This window comes from Staurois parvus, unplaced genomic scaffold, assembly GCF_062004578.1.
Source record: "Staurois parvus isolate SC_StPar_1 unplaced genomic scaffold, SC_StPar_1.0 ptg000365l, whole genome shotgun sequence".
NCBI classification, from domain to species: Eukaryota; Metazoa; Chordata; class Amphibia; order Anura; family Ranidae; genus Staurois; species Staurois parvus.
The window spans coordinates 2,999,744-3,005,743 of record NW_028318161.1 but is presented as its reverse complement, the minus strand read 5'-3'; positions in this window follow the sequence as shown (position 1 = coordinate 3,005,743).

Sequence of the window (6,000 nt, the reverse complement as noted above, 5' to 3'; positions counted from 1 at the left end):
ATTACTACCGATTGCTGACTACTGATCACTGCCTACAGATTACTGACAAACGATCAGTGCATTCTCATTACCAATTAGTGATCACTGTCTACTGACTACCGATTGCTGACTACTGATCACTGCCTACAGATTACTGACAACCGATCAGTGCCTATTGATCACTGCCTACCACTGCAACTCCGACCTGGTATCTGACCCAGCAGCTGTCACAGCAGCATGGCTTCCATCTTCCGCAGACACTTGTGAGGACATGGTAACTGTCAGCACTCATCATGCACGTTGTAGTGAGCGCAGTGTGAACAGTAAGCAGCACCTTCTGTTTGTTCTCATGGGGTTTATTCTATTACTTATTCTTCTGAATATTCGCATTATACCCGGAGTGTTCCCCGACCCTTGTCGTTGTCAGTCTTGCTTTCTCCTCCAGACCAGACCCTCATTAAGCATATGTAAGGGACAGAAAATGGCAACGGCTGTCAATCCCAGCTCAGGCCCCGCCCAGCATCCTTTAAGCCCACCCCCTGGGGGCTGACGTCCGATGGATGATGTCATCGGCTCAAAGCTGTCATTATTAACCCTGGTGGGGCTAGGGGATGAGGTGGTCCCCGGCTCTCCTGCGTCATGTGTGCTGCCCCCCCCTCCCCCACGTCCATACACTGCCCCCCTCCCCTCCCTGACAATACCTGTTTCCATAGGAATGAGGAATCCCTGACCCCCCTCCATCCATGGCTGGCCCTGCCGCACAGTGCCGGAGATAATTAGATCGCTCATTGAGCTCACAGGGATCTCTCCATGTAGTTTCAGCAGTCCATGTCATTGGGAGTCCCCGGGGACGGTGTGCGGTCCCTGCAGTGTGTAGAGTTCATGCGATGTCCTCCTAGTCCCTGATCCCAGCCCAATCCCCGTCCCCGGAGGTGACCCGGCAGGGCGAGCCTGTCCCCCGCTGTCTGTGGGCGCCATGTACTAAGACCGCGATCCGAGACTTGACGCAATGCACCAGATCGGTAGTCAGGTCACCGACACCGTCTATGGGGACAGGCCGACAATAGGGGCGCTGGGCTGATCCTCTGTCATCCCAGTCCTCCTAATGACAACAACCAGAAATGACAGGAGGAAATCACAGAGCAAGGATGACCCTGACAGGTCTGCCACTAATAATTCACATTCTCTATGATGAAGGATGGACAGCCAGGTAGAGATGTGCACAACAAAAACATCCTTTTCGGATTCATTCCCGAAGTAAATCCTTTTGTTTCATCATACTCCTTAGGCTAGAATCATTCGTTTTGGAATTCATTTCCTATATTGAGAATTCATTGCATATGTTTGGTGCTCGGAATCCATTCATATTTTCAGAAGTTATTTCTGGAGATTACTCATTATTATTTATTATTATTATTGTTATTATTTTTATTATTTATTATTATTATTAATATTGTTGTTATGCACTCTGAGTCTTCCCTGCTAGTCTAGCCCACAAAGAAAAACGGAATGAGCTGATTGGACGATATTGACTGGAGTCGCATGCTTGCGAAAGTAACAAATGGACAAATTTAGGATTTAATCCTTATGTTACGATTTGGAAACTCTGATGGATCCTCCTCCATCCAATCCAAACACAATAAGTACGAATTGTCCTATTTCACTTTTATACCTGACTGTATTTATTGCAATATGTTTTTTATTTCATATGTAGTGCATTTTTTTAAACCACTTGAGCTCTGGAAGATTTTACCCCCTTCGTGACCAGGCTATTTTTTACTATAAATAAGAAAAATTAATAATAGCGCCTATGGTCAAAATTATATAACTTACTCATAGTGTACCAGCTGCAAAAAATCACCATATATAAAGTGTACCAATAAATAAATAATTTGCGCTAGTAAATGTGTATAAATATATAAATATATATAAAGAAATCATCAAATCATAAGTCCAGAAAAAATATATATATGCCAATACCACAAAAAAATATAAAAAAACTTTTAAGTGCAAAAAACTTTTGTGCAAAAAAAAAAAGTGTCTAAATATGAAAAATTTCACCAAAAAACCTTGATAATATAATGGCAGATCATCCATAAATATATCTTCAGAAATGGAAACTCTGCAACACACCGATCCTCATCGATCGAAATAACAGGATGAAAAACTTTGTAGTTAATCGAAAATCCACTTCTCCAATAGATAAAGGACCACCTTCAAACGTATCCATGGGGGGAAATGCCAAGCACTCGAGAGAAACAGAAAGACTTCATGGTGCAATATTATAAAAACCAATTCCTTTATTAGGTACTCATTGCACTTACTCAAGAGGTGTCCCAGCCGACACCAGCATCAACAGCATAACAGCAATCACATAAACGAGCCTGGCTACTCAGCACATGCGCAGTAGCTGGCAGCCAAAAACGTAATGACGTCACATCAATCAAGCTCCGCCCTACGCGTTTCATCATCGACGTCCTCACGGAGCGGATGGATTTTTTGGTGAAATTTTTCATATTTAGACACTTTTTTTTTTTTGCACAAAAGTTTTTTGCACTTAAAAGTTTTTTTTATATTTTTTTGTGGTATTGGCATATATATATTTTTTTCTGGACTTATGATTTGATGATTTCTTTATATATATTTATACACATTTACTAGCACAAATTATTTATTTATTGGTATATTTTTTACTATACCTTGCGTCAGGGGCGGACTGACAACTCTTGGGGCCCCCGAGCAATAGGGGATCATGGGGCCCCTTTGTCCTTGCCCAAACTCAAAAAAGCCTATGAAAAAGGTACCAGGGGCATCTCATGGGGCCCCCTACTGACCCCGGGCCCTCGGGCAGTGCCCGAGTTTCCAAATGGTCAGTCCGCCCCTGCCTTGCACTGTTCTATTCTAAATTGGAGTTCCAGTCGCACTGTGAAAAAATAAATGTCAGCAGCTACAAAAACTGGAGCTACAAAAACTGGAGCTGCTGACTTTAAAAAAAAACAGCCACTCACCTGTCCCACGGTCCTGCAGTGTCCTCCCAGCAGCTCGTTTCACCAGATATCTGGTGTTCCAGACACCGGCATCTTCAGTGTGGGCGCCCACTGCATAAGCGTGAGTAGTGCTGTACTTCCTGAATGGTCCGGTAGTCTTCTGGGACCTGTCCTGTGTCCCAGAGGACTACGGGGAGGGAGGGTAGGAGGACAACTTCCACTTCCGATTGCCTAGGTGATCGCAGCGGAAGTGGGAGCAGGAGGTACCTGTTAATTTTGGGTATCCGCTCACCAAGGATGTCAATACTTAATGGGGAGCGGGGGACCAGTCTTTAAAGTGGAACTTCCCCTTTTGGGTGGAGCTCCGCTTTCAGTGGTAATTGCACGGTCATGCAACACATATCCAAACAAACTTTATATCATTATTTTCACATAAATAGAGCTTTTTTGTGGTGGTATTTGATCACCACTGGATTTTTTTATTTTTTGCAATATAACCGGAAAAAAAATATATTTTACTCTCTGCTTTAAAACATATCCTAAAAAAAATAAAAATAAAAATGAAGTGTATATCGATTGGTTTGCATGAAAGTTATATCACCTAGAAACTACAGCATATATGCTGGAATTTTTATTTTTATTTATTTTTCAATACTACTAATGGCAGGGACTGTGATAGTGCAGCAGGCAATCTAACACTAACTGACACGGGGCGGGGGGGGGGGGGGTAGGGGTACTGGCTAACTGCCACTGACATCACCAGTGACACTAATGTGGAGATCAGTGATAATATTATACACTGTCACTTAACATCTAGGGCGATCCAGGGGTTAAATGTGTGCCTGACTATCTGTAATATGTGTAATGTGTACTGCTTTTACTAAGAGATCTATCAGTTTCCTATCCCTGAGGAACGTACAGATCGTCCCCTCTATACAGAGCTCTGTGTTGATTGCTAACACAGATCTGGGCTGTGATTGTACATAGCTGATCAGCATGTCCCAGCTGTGAATCATTGGTCTGGACTTGCTGACAGGCTCCCCCTGTGTACAATCCTGCATGCGCACCCCAGAACTTGGAAGTAGGCAGCAATATACAGGTATGTCACTTTGCAAACAGCGGCCGCCCATCCACAGTACACTGCGGGCAGGCAGTGGCTAAGTGGTTAATCATTAAAAATGTTAAAGCAAAATGGATGCAAATCAATGTGGATCATTCGTTATGTTGTTACATTATTTTGGATGCTTCAAACATTAACAAGAGGCCCAAATGGCCGCATTCTGTCATCCAAATGAAATGAATGAATACAAGGAATTTGTTGTTTTGTTATCATTTATTTCAGACTCGTTGAAGTTAGTTACTATTGTGATTCGGAGATTCAGATACATCCAAATCCCGAACAACACAAATTGTGTCTGAACTTTGACTTCCTAGCAAAATGAATCGCACATATCTAGGACCAGGACTGTGCTCACTATGACAGCACCTGTCAGCCCATACCTAAGGCAGGCAGCACCCAGCCTCTGACTACGCCAATATCATTTCTCCTTCATTTGTCTGACCATCTCTGGACATGTGTAGAGAAATTCAGCTGTACAACTGAAGGGGAAAGATGGTGCAGGAGATATTGAGAGGAGTCAGTAGACTCTCAATGGCTCATTTAGGGCATGGTTACACCAGATGCAGTTTAATCTATTTTAAAACACGGTGCAAACACATATGCAAGAAAAATGAATGTATCTCAGTGAGCCTATTTGACACCATTGAGGTGCTATCGTATGCATTACAAGTCCCAGTATACTGCATTTTATTCACACATAAAATCACCAGAATGTATGTAGAGTCTTATTGGAGGGCCAGTTCACACTGCATGTGTTTTGGTTGCTTTTTTTCTGCATTCAAAATGCACAGAAAGTAAGTTATATGGTTGTCAATGTCATAGTTCACATCAGTGCTTGCAGTTGCAGAAAAAAACATGCTACATTTTTTCTGCACAGAACTGTACTGGAATGTGGTAAAATGCATCAAAAATGCACTGCAACACACCAAAACATACCAAAAATGCACTGGAATGCATATGTCCCTATTTAAATTGAAGAAAAAGAGAGGGGGAAAAAATGAACTGGAATGCCTCAAAAATGCAGCAGAATGCACCAAAAATACATCAAAAACACTAATGCAAAAAACGTATCCAAAATGCATCTGGACTGCATTTCTATAGTTAGAACCAGCCCGGAGGCATTGTAAATGCAGGTAAATGCAACTCAGTAGAAAAAAAATCATAAATCATGTCTAAAAACAGCCATAAATGCACTGCAATCACGGCAAATATACGCTGGAAACACAAACTCACTGCAAAAGCATTACAAATGCATTTAAACACACACATGGAACTGCACAGTGACTATGGGGATTGTGGTGTAAACAAGCCTTGAGGAACATGAAACCATCCCTTCTTTTTTTGTTGCCTGTACAGCAAAGAGTGTATTTATTTAAAAAAAAAAAAAGGTCCATCAAAACTGCACGTAAATTTGTTCTGCAGGAATGGGGCAAAAAAAATGTTCTTCACCTATATTCTCTACAATTCAAATTTGTGAATGTAGAAAATACTGTATTGTGACCACTAGATGGCACTGACTATCATAGGAAATACAGTGAGGAACAGAAGTATTTGAACACACTGCGATTTTGCAAGTTCTCCCACTTAGAAATCATGGAGGGGTCTGAAATTTACATTGTAGGTGCATTCCCACTCTGAGAGACAGAATTTAAAAAACAAATTCAGGAAATCACATTGTATGATTTTTAAAGAATGTATTTGTCTTGCACTGCTGAACATAAGTATTTGAACACCTAAGAAACAGCAAGAATTCTGGCTCTCAAAGACTGGTTACTGTGCCTTTAAAAAGTCCACCTCTACTCCACTCATTAATCTAACTTAGTAGCACCTGTCTGAGCTCTTTAATGACACCTGTCCACCCCACAGTCAGTCAGACACCAACTACTACCGTGGGCAAGACCTAAGAGTTGTCAA